Below are 14,877 nucleotides of genomic sequence, written 5' to 3'. Positions count from 1 at the left end.
AAATCATATGCATATCTATACCTGCTATTGGACGAGTATACTTCAAATTGAGAAGTTCGGTTGAGATCTATCCGGCCGTTTTGCCATGATGGTGGAACAGCCGGACAGACAGACACACACACACTATAGCTAAAAACTATGGATACAGCCTTGAGTTGACCTAAAGCAGGTATGTACCTAAAATATTTGCAAAATAAACTAAATTAAAGACAATGGACCACATACAACTTTATATACACACAGAAACCAACTGCCACTGACTAAGTTATTTTAAATAACTGATCAATCCTTGAGTTATGGTAACTCAGAAAAATAATTCTAGTGTTTTGCTATAGCTGTGGTGTACAGCTTCCTTGCCTTTTTTATTTTTTATTTTCTTAATATACAGTATACAGTTATATATTGAGACATTTAAATACTTGCTACTTATCTAATACAATTATTTTCCTGTTTTATTTGGTGAAGGCCCTTCTAAGTAACCCGTTACTTGCTCGTTCATATTTGTCATTTCATGAGTGGGTCTGAAAACTATTTCTGTTACCACTACAACGCTGGTTTTTGGAGATGCCAAAGTGCTGGAATTTAGTCCCACAGGAGTTCTTTTACATGCCATTAAATCTAACGACATGAGGCAGACGTATTTGAGCACCTTCAAATACCATTGGACTGAGCCAGGATTGAACCTGCCAAGTTGGGCTCAGAAAGCCAGCGCCTCAACCACCTGAGCCACTCAGCCTGGCAAATGTTAGAAGAGAAAGGAGCGAAAACTGATTTTCGAACCAACCATTAAGATTGAAGGGTGAGTTTTCTTACTTGCCCCAACAGCATACAGAGAGAAAAATAACCCTGAATTTTGTGTGAAGTGGTAGGAAACCATTTACTTTTAGTGTTGGTATTTGTAGTGCTATTGTAATACTGGGTGGATTACCTGTTTGTTTTGTTTGCAACCTCTTACCAGAATATTATATTTGAGGTGATTCTGTATATCAAAGGGTATAGGTTCCAGAGGTAATTGCATAAGTAACAGTAGAACTACCCACTAGTATTCCATAAAATGAATATTTGTGTGGTTTGCCACCCTTTCTCCCCTCCATTTCCACAGTTCATTTTTTGTCGTTTTAGCGCTACTAACATCCAGCACTGAAACTTTATAGTCATCAGTGTCAGAATTTTCTGATTCACTGTCACTTTTCTTGGATCTGTCACTGTTTCTATCACCACTGACGTTAAATAATTCTTCAGTCTGATGTTTCTCACAGTCTTTCATTATCACTTCTATTCAGAATATCTAAAATATTACCGCTAGCTAACAGGCTTCTATGAGCCATGCCTACGGCTGTACTGATCTAGTCACCTTCAATGGAGACAGACACAACAGAGAATGACTTTTTAAGGTAAATTATAATGTGAACTAGAGAGATATTCGAATGCAATCCCTGTTGCAAGAAAGAGCAACTCTTTCTCTCTCAAGACAGTGCATAACATAATTCCAATATAATTGGTCCGTTATTGGACATTATAAATTTTCCAGCTAATACATTCCCGTATCCAGCGTTTTGCCCCAGTGTGCCAATTTGAGCTTCTCAGTTGGTAACTAGTACACCTACAAAGATGTATGGCTAGTGCATACCGTGGAGGCGACTGCGTAGGCTACTTAGAGCCACCATCAGTGCCAGTGCACTATGAGAGACTTTCTCATTGTCAAAAACTGATGCTTGTTAGGCCATCAGATGTTACAGAAATATTTCAGGTTCCTTACAGAAATACGTTAACATGTGATCAATTATACTGGCATTATAAATTTACTCATTCGGGACACTTGTTTCAAGTTCCTTATGGGAATCTGTTTCTGTATCCGTACATAAAAGTTAGTGCCGTCTCTTGGCACAACATCTGAATTACATATTCAAAGCTACTCGAGCTCAGTGCCATGGCTGCGAGCTGCCAAGGTACATTGCATCCCACAAACTGCCAGATGGCTGGGAGCTGCAAGTATATGCCAACGAGTTAAAGAAGTTTCTGTCTGCAGGTGAGGATAATGAAAAGTGTACTTATCCACATATCCATTTCATCTACACCCCCTGCGGGTGGGGGACGCACATGTAGAATTCACCTGCAGTATCCCCTGCTTGTCGTAAGAGGTGACTAAAAGGGGCGACCTAGGCGCAGACATGGATTGCGGTTTGATATGTGTCAGACCTCCTGTGGATGGGAGGGGCTGAATACATTCACATGTAATCCCTCACTGTCGTAGAAGGTGACTAAAAGGGTCATGTGGCCATGGTCCCCTCTTTAATTTTTATTGGTTTTTGAGGGTTAGTTGTAGACCTATTCAAAAGTTTTGATGTGCGTGCTGCTCGGAGGTGGGCGTCTTATATGTGTGATTATGCTCAAAAGCCTGCATTTGTGACCACCCAGGGATCGGCAGATGGGAGCATCATGTACCCTTGCAGTAGTATCCGCCTGACAACACAAGTCCCCACACAGCCGAATGCCAGAAGGTCATATTCTTTTTGTTTCTTATTTTTTCTCTATATTTAGTGCTCTGTACATGCTATGAGGTACATGCTATTGTGGGTAACTGGAGGAAGGGAGTCGGTGTTCATTGCCTCAGTCATTCCGTATTAGGCATCGTCCAGCATTGGACCCCGGGCAGTACTGGCTATGACCAGGTGGGTATTGCCTTGGCTGCTTGGTTCGGCTACAGAGACCACTGATTGGAGTGGCTGGCATTCGGGGAGGATGATTTTGGGCATGGCATCGAAACCACTTCCGCCTGCCTCTTCGGGTAGTTCGCTACCCAAGAATTTAACACTTAATTCCGTAAGGGGGCAACCCCTTGGGAACAAGCGTAGCGTGTTAGTCTGGGTTCCAGCTTCCCTAGGTTCCTGGTTGCTACCAGAACCGATGGGCAAGATTTCAAGCTGGTCAAATTGGTTTTTTTCAGTCGACACATCAAAGCTTGAGGATCTAAAGAAAATGAGCAATGGTGGTTTGCTCTGAAGATGAGCACTGTGCTGCAAGCAGATTGGTTGCTTAAGTGCGACCGCTTCGGAGAAATCCCCATCAAAGTGGAAGAGCACAAAACCTTGAATCTGGTACGTGGTGTTATTTTCCACCGTGATCTCGTTCTGAACATTGACGATGAATCGATGGAAGACATGAAGCACCGTCGCGTGACACACGTCCAGCGCATCACGCGCAAAGTCAACGGTGAAGACATTGTCACGGGTGTGTTCTTAGTCTCCTTCAAATTGTCACTGTTGCCAGAGAAAGTCAAGGTAACAACCTATCGTTGTGATGTGAGGCCGTACATCCTACGTCGTATGCAATGCTATCAATGCCAGAGATTCAGACACATGGTATCTCATTGCTCGAATCCATCTGTGAGTGGTACATGTGGAACAGAAACTCATGGTGCGGAAGAGTGCACAACTCCATGTAGGTGCGCCAACTGCCCTGATCTTCTTTCTCCTCGAGATCGGAATTGTCCAGTATACCTGAGTGAGAAGATGATCCAGGAGATTAAGGCCCTGGATGGTCTTTTCTTCCAGGAAGCGTGCTGTAAGTTTAATTCTCCGAATGCACTGGAGAAGACACAAGACTTAAGCATGATAGCACAGTCTCTCCCAGGTTCGTCATTTACAACTGGAACACCTTCCCAGAATATCCCTGCGTCCAAGGCGGCAGTTGTTCCTGTGAGCAACGCCGCAAAGGGAAAGAGCTCGAAGGTGGGTTCATCCCAGCCATCAAAGAATGACTTAATATTCCAAATTTTTATCCGATGAGCACTAATGAATGATATCAAAAATATGTTTCCAACATATACCTTAAAACATAACCATGCTTCTTTCTAAAGGAATATTCAAACAGATTCAAACCCAACATGATCGACTTTAACCAAGGTTCCTGTTTTGTAACATTCTTAAGACTTAGGTGACCATAACAGTTGAAGAAACCCCAACTCACGCTGTGATAAATTTCTAGTCAATACAATTGGAGAAACCCCAATTCACACTGTGATCAATCCAATCCACACTTTGGATGTCTAGTCATTATAAAATAAATTAATTCATTGTTCATAAATTCTGGCAAAGTTAATGTACATATTGTACATATTGTAAACTATGTAAAAAGCACAAGACCATTGTATTTAGTATTAAGTTTACTATTAAGTTCCAATGTTTATAGTTTTAATTCTTGGCCTTAAGATTAGTATTAGGCTGAAGATGTCCATAACTAGAGCGAAACATGTCCCTAAAAGGTGTTTATAATTCATGTAGAATTTAATCACTAAAAAATATATTTGTATTGAATAGGTGGACACAATAATTTTAATCTTGAAAGAGTTTTACTTCATCCCAGCCTTCGACCACAAACAAGCCTGTGCTTGCTAAGAAACCTACGCCGGTACAGCAGGGGAAGAAGACAGTCTCCTTCCCTCGCGAGGTCGGTAAAAGCTGCGCCTAAGCCGGTGGAGGCGGCATCGTTGACCAGGGCTTTGAAATCACCTCCCAGCCCGTCTAAACAAGAATCAACTTCGGGTAAGAAAGGCACCCTTACAAGGCGTTCTTCTACCTCTTGTACAAATGGGATTTCGCGCCCTCCACCTGGAGGGTCTGAGCCTGCGCCAGCGGGTTTTCCTCCTGGAAAACCTGTGCGCTACCCTCATAGGAAGAAACCCCATCCCCGGACTACATCGAAGAAATTAAAGGCATGCATCACCTCTTCTGGTGACGAGGTGATGGACATGGAACATTTATCTTCATCTTTGGATGGGGATGTGATGTAGGTTAAGTAGCATTTCGCTGCTTGTAACCTAAACCTCAGAAGTCCACGCCCTCACTATGGCACTGTTACAGTTGAATAGTAATGGTTATGTTAAGTATCTTGCTGAGCTGCGCCAGCTCATTAGCAAATATTCGGCGAGTATAGTCTGTATTCAGGAAGCAAATTTCAGACCAGGTCATCATACGGTTTTGAGAAATTTTCGACTATACTCGACAGAACAACATTATGCTGACCGGGCATCTGGTGGTGTTGGAATTTTTGTCTATTCTGATACCTACAGTGAAGAGATTCCACTAAGAACCCGGCTGGATGCTGCAGCAGTTCGTGTTCCACTGCCTGTCATAGCAACAGTGTGTAATGTTTATTTTCCACCAGGCCAGTCTCTTAACATAACTGATGTCGCAGATCTTATAGATCAGCTTCCACCTCCCTTCCTTTTATTGGATGATTTTAACACCCATCACTCCATATGGGGCTCTGAAGCGCCTTGCCCCAGGGGAAGGGAGTTGGAAACATTAGTGACAGAGCTGGATTTATGTATTATGAACACAGGTGAACAGACTCATTTCAGTGTTCATTATGGCACATTTTCTTGCATAGACTTACGTCTATGCAGCCGAACGTTGGTTCCACTGTTTTGGTGGAATACACACGATGATCTCTGTGACAGTGACCATTTTCCCATTATTCTTACTTTGTTGAAACAAAACTCTGTCGAGGCTCCTCCTCAATGGATTCTTAAACATGCTGATTGGCCAAAGTTCAGATCACCAGCTGTCTTTAATGATGAGACCAGGCGGACTGTAGACGGCGATGTAACTTACATAACACAAGTTATCCTAGCTGCTGCTGAGGAGTCCATTCCTCCTTCTCAGGGACTCCTCTTCGAAAACTCTTTCCTTGGCGGAACGAAGAAATTGGCAGCAGCTATGAAAGAACTCCGTCACGCTCATAAACGTTATCATAGGCAGCCTACCGTGGCCAACTTGGTAACATTAAAAATCTCTGCACTAAAGCACGAGTTCTTATTCGCCAAAGTAAGAAAGCATCATGGGAGAGGTACGTGTTGTCTATGACGTCACATACTCCATCTCAAGTGTGGACTAAACTTAAAGGTATTTCCGGTACCCAAGGATCATATTCTGTACCAGGAATTTCCATTGCAGGCAGTAATATCACTGAACCACTCTCGATTGCTAACCATCTTGCAAGTAATTTCACGGATGTGTCTGGCTCCAGGAATTACAATCATAATTTCCTCATTCTGAAACTGGAGGCAGAACGTAATCACCTTAGTTTTGCCACTCAGGCTTCAGAGGACTATAATGTGCCCTTTATGGAGTGGGAACTCTGCAGTGCCTTGGCGCTTTGCAAGGACACGTCCCTTGGGCCAGACAATGTCCATAACCAGATGTTGAAACACCTAAGGGAGGATAGTCTATTATATCTCCCTCGAGTGTTCAACCGTATCTGGATAGAGGGTGGGTTTCAGTCTATGGCGAGAGAACATAGTCATTCCTGTCGTCAAGCCTGACAAAAATCCTAAGTATGCAGGAAGCTATAGACCTATTTGTCTCGCTGTTTGTGTAAGCTATATGAGAGGATGGTAAATTGCCGACTTGTGTGGTGTCTGGAGAAACAAGGACTTTTGTCCGAGTACCAATGTGGTTTTCGAGCCATCCGCTTGACCACTCACCACCTGGTACACCTGGAGATTTCTATCCAGGATGCATTTCTCCACAAACAGCATTTGGTGGCTGTTTTCTTTGACTTAGAAAAGGCCTATGGCACCACATGGCGATACGGTATCCTTTCCATCCTATATCAGTGGAGATTCCGAGGTAACTTGCTGGTATTTATTGCAAATTTTTTGTCTCTCCGTCTATTCCATGTCCGAGTTGGGAGGGCATATTCACAATACCACATTCAAGTAAATGGAATCCCACAGGGATCAGTTCATAGTGTCTCTCTGTTTAGCAATTGCCATAAACTGTATTCTTGATTTATAAATTTCACTTTGTTCTGTATTGATAGCCACCAAATATCATAAAAATAAAGAAAGGTTCCACCTAATCAATACTTATTTATTATCACATGTATGATGGAATATCACATGTATAATAGGACCGGTTTCAACCTCTTACAAGGTCATCCTCAGCTGCATTAGGATCCTATGTTTGCATTTTGTATTATGCCTCATTGCTAAAAGCATTATGACATATTCTGAAATAATGTTGTTGATAGAAGCATTTGCTGGCACATCAGGTGTAAAGGCGGCACACCAGACTCAGCGAGCAGGCTAGCAATGGGGCTTGTTCGAAGAGCTCCCGTCGTCAACCTAACCCCGTTGAGGTGGATGCTGTTCAGTTTCACAAGGACGCTTGGTCTTGGTGAGCCATACGCTGCACTGCCGTAGTCTAACCTAAAGCTAAAAGCTTTGACATATTCTGAAATAATGTCACAGTATGACAATTACAGTAAGCTATTAGGAGAGTAGAACAGTGGACCTTAGAGCATGGCTTTTGGGTTTCCACAGCAAAAACCTCTGTTGTCCACTTTTGTCGGCATTTACGCTCTTCCTGTAGTTGACACTTACTGATTTCTTGGGCTCCTTTTCGATAGCAAATTATCTTGGGATTCTCACGTGTGACAGTTAAAAGTGCAATGCACCAAGAAGCTGAATATCTTCAAGTTTCTTAGCAGCATTAATTGGGATGCTGACCGCAGAGAGCTCCTACGATTTTATAGGGCACATATTTTATCCAGGTTAGACTACGGCAGTGCAGCGTATGGCTCAGCAAGACCAAGCGTCCTTGTGAAACTGAACAGCATCCACCTCAGCGGGGTTAGGTTGGCGACGAGACCTCTTCGAACAAGCCCCATTGCTAGTCTGCTCGCTGAGTCTGGTGTGCCGCCTTTACACCTGAGGCGCCAGCAAATGCTTCTATCGTATGCTGCAAATTTGTGACAGATGCCACTTCACCTGAGCTATCTTTGCATATTCAACAATGGACATGGCTGTACACTGCTTGTCCTCGAGCAACGTGCCGGTTGGAATACGCTTCGATAGCAGTCGCAGATTGTTTCATGTACCTTTGGTTCTTTGCCTTGTCAGACAACCAAGTGGGGTACCTCCCTAGGTAGTGCGACGACCTGAAATAATCCTGGGTCTGCAAACTGGCCCGAAGGAAAACACGGACCCTTTGATTTATCGGAGGCTCTTCCTGTCCATTGTTGGCCGGTATCCAGGTTCAGTCGTCATTTACACGGATGGCTCGAGAACAGACACGAACGTTGTCGACACTGATAGGTTTCTTTTTGTTCTCCCAGAAACCTGTAGTGTGTACACAGCAGAGCTCTATGCTATCTGTGAAGGTCTGCGGTACGCACTGTCCGATGCACGCCAACACTTTCTTCTGAATATTGACTCCTTGAGCTCGCTACTGTCTATTGACACCTGTTTCCCTTGGCACCCTCTGGTGCAGCGGATCTAGGACCTGCTGGCCGGGTGTTCGGATGCCGGCACCAGAATCACGTTTATGTGGCTCCCAAGCCACATGGGTGTAGAGGGAAACTAGTTAGCAGATAAGGCTGCCAAGGAGACAGTAACACTGCCCTCGTTGCCTTACAAGGTTCCAGCAAGTGATATTCGCTCTCAGCTGAGACATCTGGTTATGGCAGGCCACTCAATTTCCAAATAAGCTGAGAGCGATAAAAGATACAACGGAGGTATGGAGGACTTCCCTTCAGGATTCTCGGAGGGAAGCAGTGGTATCATGTCATCTTTGGATCAGCCACGGTATACCAACGCACTCCAATTTATTGAAAAGAGAACCTCCTCTAGTGTGTACTTGCGGCGATCATCTTACTGTGGTCCACATCCTTACGGAGTGCGTGGATCTGGTCGACCTGCGCCGTAGGCTAACACTCCAGAGTACCATCTCCCTCATCCTGTGATGACGAGCAGTCAGCAGACCTCGTCATCCGTTTTGCGGGATTGTGGTCTTTTTTATCGTGTGGAATAATGTCCTTTGTCTTCGTGTATTTGTGTTAACTGCGCTTTTATCCCTTCGACTCTATTTTAGTTCATGTTTACGTATTGTAATGTGTTATTTTAACTTCTGACATGAATTTTATATATATATATATATATATATATATATATATATATATATACTTCCAGGCAATGCCCTATTCCATTATCACCTCTATTTTCTATACTTCTATTAAAAAACATGGCATTGCAAGTTAGATCCACTGATTGTTTTTAATCTCATAACCATTTTTCATCACCATTTATTTTAAACTCTAGTCAGTGGATACATTTTAATATTTTAATTATAATCTTATGTCATCTATTTTGTACCATTAGGGGCCGATGTCCTTAGATATTAGGCCTCTTTAAACAACAACCATCATCATCATAATAATTTCGTCTACTGCCGTAAGCTGTAGTCTAGTGAGGCTTTAGTAACTTGTTCATTTGTTGACCATTAAACATTCTCTTGATATGAAATCAACTGGGAGTATTGTAAAAGTCTTTCAGAAAAGCTTTTTTGATCAGTACTTCTGGGTTTCATTACCAAAACATGGGGGATTCAAAGCGAGTCGCACATAAAGGGTCTCGTAACATAAATTTTAATATTAAAACCACTTTATTTTATAAAATAGCTCTGACCACAGAATACCCAGGCAGTCAGTCTCTGGTTCTACAGAGCTTCACAAATATACACAATCTGATCAAAAGTACTTTTACAACTACTTGAAACAGTCTTTTAAGTGTACATTATATCTACTGCCCAGTAGTCAACATTCTGTGTAAACTTCACAGATTACATGGTTTGGTCAGGACATTCATAAACAGATTGGGAAAATTGATCTTAGACATTTCTATGGGCATAGATGGAGATCAGACAGTTCACTGCATTTGAGTGATACACAATGACATGAAAACTATCATCTATTCAGGTGAGTGTCTTCTCCAAAATGGTGGTGATACAGTTCCACTATTGATAGGAGAACATCATTCCAGTACTTTGGAGTATTTAGGTTGCACTGAACAACCACAAGTGGTATAAAGTGATTGCATATAATGCCAACCCTGAATATGGAGATACAATGTTGCAGCATGTGTTGGATAGTGTCCATGATGTGTGATGGTATCAGTTTTCTTCCAATCATATCCTCTGTTGTAACAGTCTTTCTTCAGACATGCAGCATTTGTAAGTTAAGAGCAAACTATTCCACATTCTGAGAAGGTGAAGCTATACCCTAAGAGAAGTGAAAGCCATTCAATGTTTCTTATTTCTAGTCCACTTACGTGCCTTACAATGCATATAAATAGGTCATGACAGGGAATAAATAATAGGATATAAGCTGCATGCTTTTGATCTGTATTGAATCGTGATCACATAGTTCATCCCAGATGTTTTTAATGTCATTTGTATGTGTTTGTACATTTGTTTTAGTTATTGGATGTGTTTGTACAATTTTGCGTTAAGGCTGATGATGGCCAGCCAAGGCCAAAACTAGTTCCTGGATTAGATATGTAATGTAAATTTTGCATAATATAGTATCAAATCAAAATCTCTTTATTTGCAAATGAGGTGTTTACCTCGGTGGCAAATGGTACACTAAAATACATTATTGTCAAGCACTAAATATTAAATTAACAAGAGAATAAAATTTTCCTATAATACAATATTATATAATTTACGCTAACAATTTTTTCTATTAAACACACAGCTCATCCTTAATAAATTTACATTGTTTACAAAATTCTACTTATAATATCTCCTGTACTACTTACAAATATAGTCAACTGATGTACAGTATGTGGAATTACTTCAAATGATACTGTACAACTGGTATAAGATTAAAATTGACATTGCATTTATTTACTTTTTCTTTTCTTTACCCATTCTGGAACCTAAGTAGCATAACGACCTGCTGCGTCTTAACCAGAGCCCCTTTTACCACCACTTTTCAGAGTTCCTGAAGGGCCTTCACAGCTACTGTAGCGGTCCCAGGGCCCTCGAGGTCCCCACTGTACTTCACCCCTACAGGCAGTCCCCTACTCTGGCTGTCCAAACTCATTAGACCAGGGGATGGAATTAATTTATTCACACACATTTTTTATTTACATTAACCTGCGCTGGTCGAATGCCCTCTAACATTTCATTTATTTTCTCTGTTGCTGTTTATTCTCTTTTTGAATATCTGTACAGATTTTGGAAAAGGATCAAACACTACCCCTGGTAAACTGTTCCACTCCTTCACACCCTTTCCAATGAATGAAAATTTACCCCAATCACTTCTGCTAAAATTCCTTCTAATTTTATACTTGCGGTCAGTCCTGCCGATATAATTATTTTCCAACTGAAGCCTCTCACAGATATCTCCCCATGCTGCTTCTCCTGTATATGCTCTATATAAACCTTTAAGTCTAGTTTTCTCCCTTCTCTTACTTAAAGTTTCCCACCCTAGTTTCTTTAACATTTCTGATACACTACTCTTTCTCCTGAAATCCCCTGTTACAAACCTTGCTGCTTTCCTCTGCACACAATCTATTTCTTTTATTAGGTATTCTTGGTGAGGATCCCAAACACTGTTTGCATATTCCAATAATGGACGAACCATACTTAAGTAACTTATCTTTTTAATTCTTTGTTGCATCCTTTAAGTAGCCTCAATATGACATGTAACGATCTGTATGCTTTCCCAACAATGTCATCCACATGACCCTTCCAATGCAAATTACTTTCAAATCTTACACCCAAGTATTTGCACTTGCCATCTTTTGGGATAACTACCCCATCCAAAGTATATTCAAATTCAGTTTTAAAACTCCTGTTTGTAAATGTTGTAACAGTGGATTTGCCTCCATTAACTTTAATGTTATTCTCTTCAACCCATTGTTGGATACTCTCAAGGTCCCTTTGTAATTCTGAACAATCCTCAATGGTATTTATTTCCCTGTAAACAATTATGTCATCTGCATACAATCTTATTTTTGATGTTATATTGTTCCCTAAATCATTTACGTATATTAAGAAAAGTAACGGACCGATTATACTACCCTGTGCAATTCCCTTCCAAACTTTCTCTTCCTGCGATACGTTAATTCCTACTGTGACTTTCTGAACCCTTGAATTTAGAAATGTTTTTACCCAATGTGTAACTCTTACGTCCAATCCATTTCCCTCCAATTTCTTTAATAATATTCCATGTTCCACTCTATCAAAGGCTTTGGAAAGATCTATGGCTATGCAATCTAACTGGCCTCCTGAATCCAATTGATCTGATATGTCCTGCTGAAATCCCACCAGTTGTGCCTCACAAGAAAATTTCTTTCTAAACCCATACTGGCTCCTCATGAACCAATTTTTATTCTCACATATCCCTCTGATGTACTTTGATATTAAACTCTCCAGTATTTTACAAACTATACTGGTCAGGCTGATTGGTCTGTAGTTCTTTGGTTTCCTTTTATCACCCTTTCTTTTATAAATTGGTATTATTATAGATTCCTTCCATTCCTTTGGTATTACACTATTATTTATGACATAGTCAAAGAGAAATCTTAAATAAGGCACTATGTATCACCCCATTGTCTTTATCACCTCCCCAGTAATTTGATCACTTCCTGCTGCTTTTCCTTGCTGAAGCAGTTGGATTTCTCTGAAAATATCTTCATTTGTGAACGAGAAGCTTCTTGTTTCCCTCTGTGTCTGTCCCTCTGTAACTTCTGTTTCGGTGTCCAACTCCTGACAATCATCTACTGAATCTCTAAATTCCCTACTAAAGAGGTTTGCTTTCTCAGTATCTGTTAAATAGTGTTCACCCCCTTCTCCCACCATTGTAGGAATTTGGATTCCATTTCCTTTTTGATTCCTGATATATGAATAAGCTTTTTCCATTTCCCTTTGTGGTCATTATGCTCTTGAAGAATGCCATTCATATAATTCTCTTTTGCTTCCTTTTTTACTCTATTCAGTTCCCTCATTAGCTGTTTTCTACTTTCTCTACTCTCCCTACCTTCTTTGATTTTCCTGTTTACTATTCTATATTTTCTTTTTAATTTTCTTATTTCCCTTGTATAATAAACAGGGTCTGAGGTCATTTTACCCTTCTTAACAGGTACAAATCTCTTCTCTCCTTCCCAAATGATTCCTTTGAATTTAGCCCAAAGTGTATCCACATTACTCCCTTTACTTATCCAATAACTGAATTGTGATTTAAAGTAAGTCCCAAATTCATCAACTTTAGTTTTTCTGTACAATTTCTTGTCTTGTGTGACCCTCTTATTAAGCCTTTTTGGTACCAGTCCTACATCCATTATTACAGCCTTATGGTCACCTATTCCTTCAATTACCTCAGTTTTATCAACAATTTCCCATGGTTTAACCAAGAATACATCTAGTAAGTTATTGAGATGAGTCGGTTCTTGTACTACTTGTGTAAATCCTCCCTCCCAACTTAACTTATTTGCCAGTTTCTGTTCATGGGCTTCACTTGCAGCTCCATTCCATTCAACCTCAGGCAAGTTTAGATCTCCCCCAGTTATTACCACATCATTATTATTGTTTTTATGAGTATAATCTATTATTTTCTCAAATATTTCCATGTCTTTTTCCTCTCTTCCTGGCCTGTATGTACCTATAATTCCCACCTCCTTCATATTATCACAAATTAATTTTATCCCTAATATTTCATCCCTGTCATCGGTAAACCATTCATGTGAACAATGTGTTTCCTTCACCAGAATAAACACCCCCCCTCCCTTTTTACCTCCTCGGTCTCTACGATAGACTGTGTACCCTTCTGGAAATACTTCTCTATTACCCACCCCTTCTCTCAACCATGATTCCACTCCTATCACCACATCAGTCTCATAAGATTCCATCAATGTACCGAATTTTAATTGTTTATTTACTACACTCTGACAGTTTACCAAGAGCAATCTCAGACCCCCTTCCTCCTTAAAAATTGACTGTTTCAATTGGGTAAATTGAAATTCCTTACTTTCCTGAGTTTCAATTACTAGTTGGCTGAGCCAGCTTGAAGTACAGCTGGCTCTTTCTACTAGTTTTCCTGGTCAGTATTATAACTCAAGGGAGTTGCCTTTTTTACAGTACATATCTTATAATTAATAAAATCTAGAACAATATTTGCTATCTTTCGTTTACCTGAATTGTTTAGATGAAGGCCATGCTTTGTGTAACAGTGTCTCTCGAAACTGCTGCTATCAATTACCTGTGTATTACGAAAATGTTTACAAATTTTAACCATATCTGTATTAACTTTGTCCACTTCAATGTTCACACCCGAGTCTCTAATCAAATCATGCCTGTGGGGCATGTTCACTACAAAGATGTTAGTGTGAGTCAGCTTACCTAGTGTACATTTAAGTTCAGAAATAACATTCTTAGCGTCGTTGTGAGCTACATCGTTCATCCCGCCGATGATCACTACAGCATCACGACTTCCGAGATTTCTTGCTGCCTGCTCCGTGTTTTCCATTACCTTCTTCATTGGGGCCCCAGGATAGATGACTGCTGATGCTGCAATATCTTCATTGACCATTTTCTCCGCAATTCCCCTCGCCTGGCTATCACCAAATATAAGAACGTTCAATATTGGAAAGGTGGACCATTATGACTTAAGTTTAGTGAGTAAATGGGAAAAGAATGCTCAAAATCAGAAACCTTTTGCCTTTAGGTTTATTTACAAATTAAAGAACTTGGGGTCGATATTTGGGCATTTTGGCATTTCTAAATATGATAAAAAGAGTTAGTGGGACTTATAAACAGTCAAATTAATTTAATAAATTTGAAGGAGTTGTGATTTAGTGTCTGATATGTAAGATTTTTATTCAATTGTAGATTATTCCTCATAGAAATACTGTCATAAGAGAGTGAAATACTTCATCCTATTAAATTGCCACTTGTGTTGCAATTTTTGTTATTAATACAGAAAGATTACAAGGCTGCATTTTAGAATTTTCTTAAATTGCATATGTTACAGTTTAGCTTCAGAATTTATATAAATCAGGAATGTCGATAACTTCACAACTTTATATTTTTT

At 40.4% G+C, this 14,877-nt stretch overlaps 1 protein-coding gene across 1 annotated transcript in view; it reads left to right on the top strand.

The window, feature by feature from the left end:
- Window positions 1-14,877, top strand: part of LOC136863266 (uncharacterized) — a 326,298-nt gene that overhangs the window by 281,754 nt on the left and 29,667 nt on the right. The window lies entirely within an intron of this gene.

Source organism: Anabrus simplex, chromosome 2 (genome assembly GCF_040414725.1).
Source record: "Anabrus simplex isolate iqAnaSimp1 chromosome 2, ASM4041472v1, whole genome shotgun sequence".
In the NCBI taxonomy this organism is placed as follows: domain Eukaryota; kingdom Metazoa; phylum Arthropoda; class Insecta; order Orthoptera; family Tettigoniidae; genus Anabrus; species Anabrus simplex.
The sequence above is the reverse complement of the archived record's forward strand: the minus strand, read 5'-3'. Positions and strand labels throughout refer to the sequence as shown.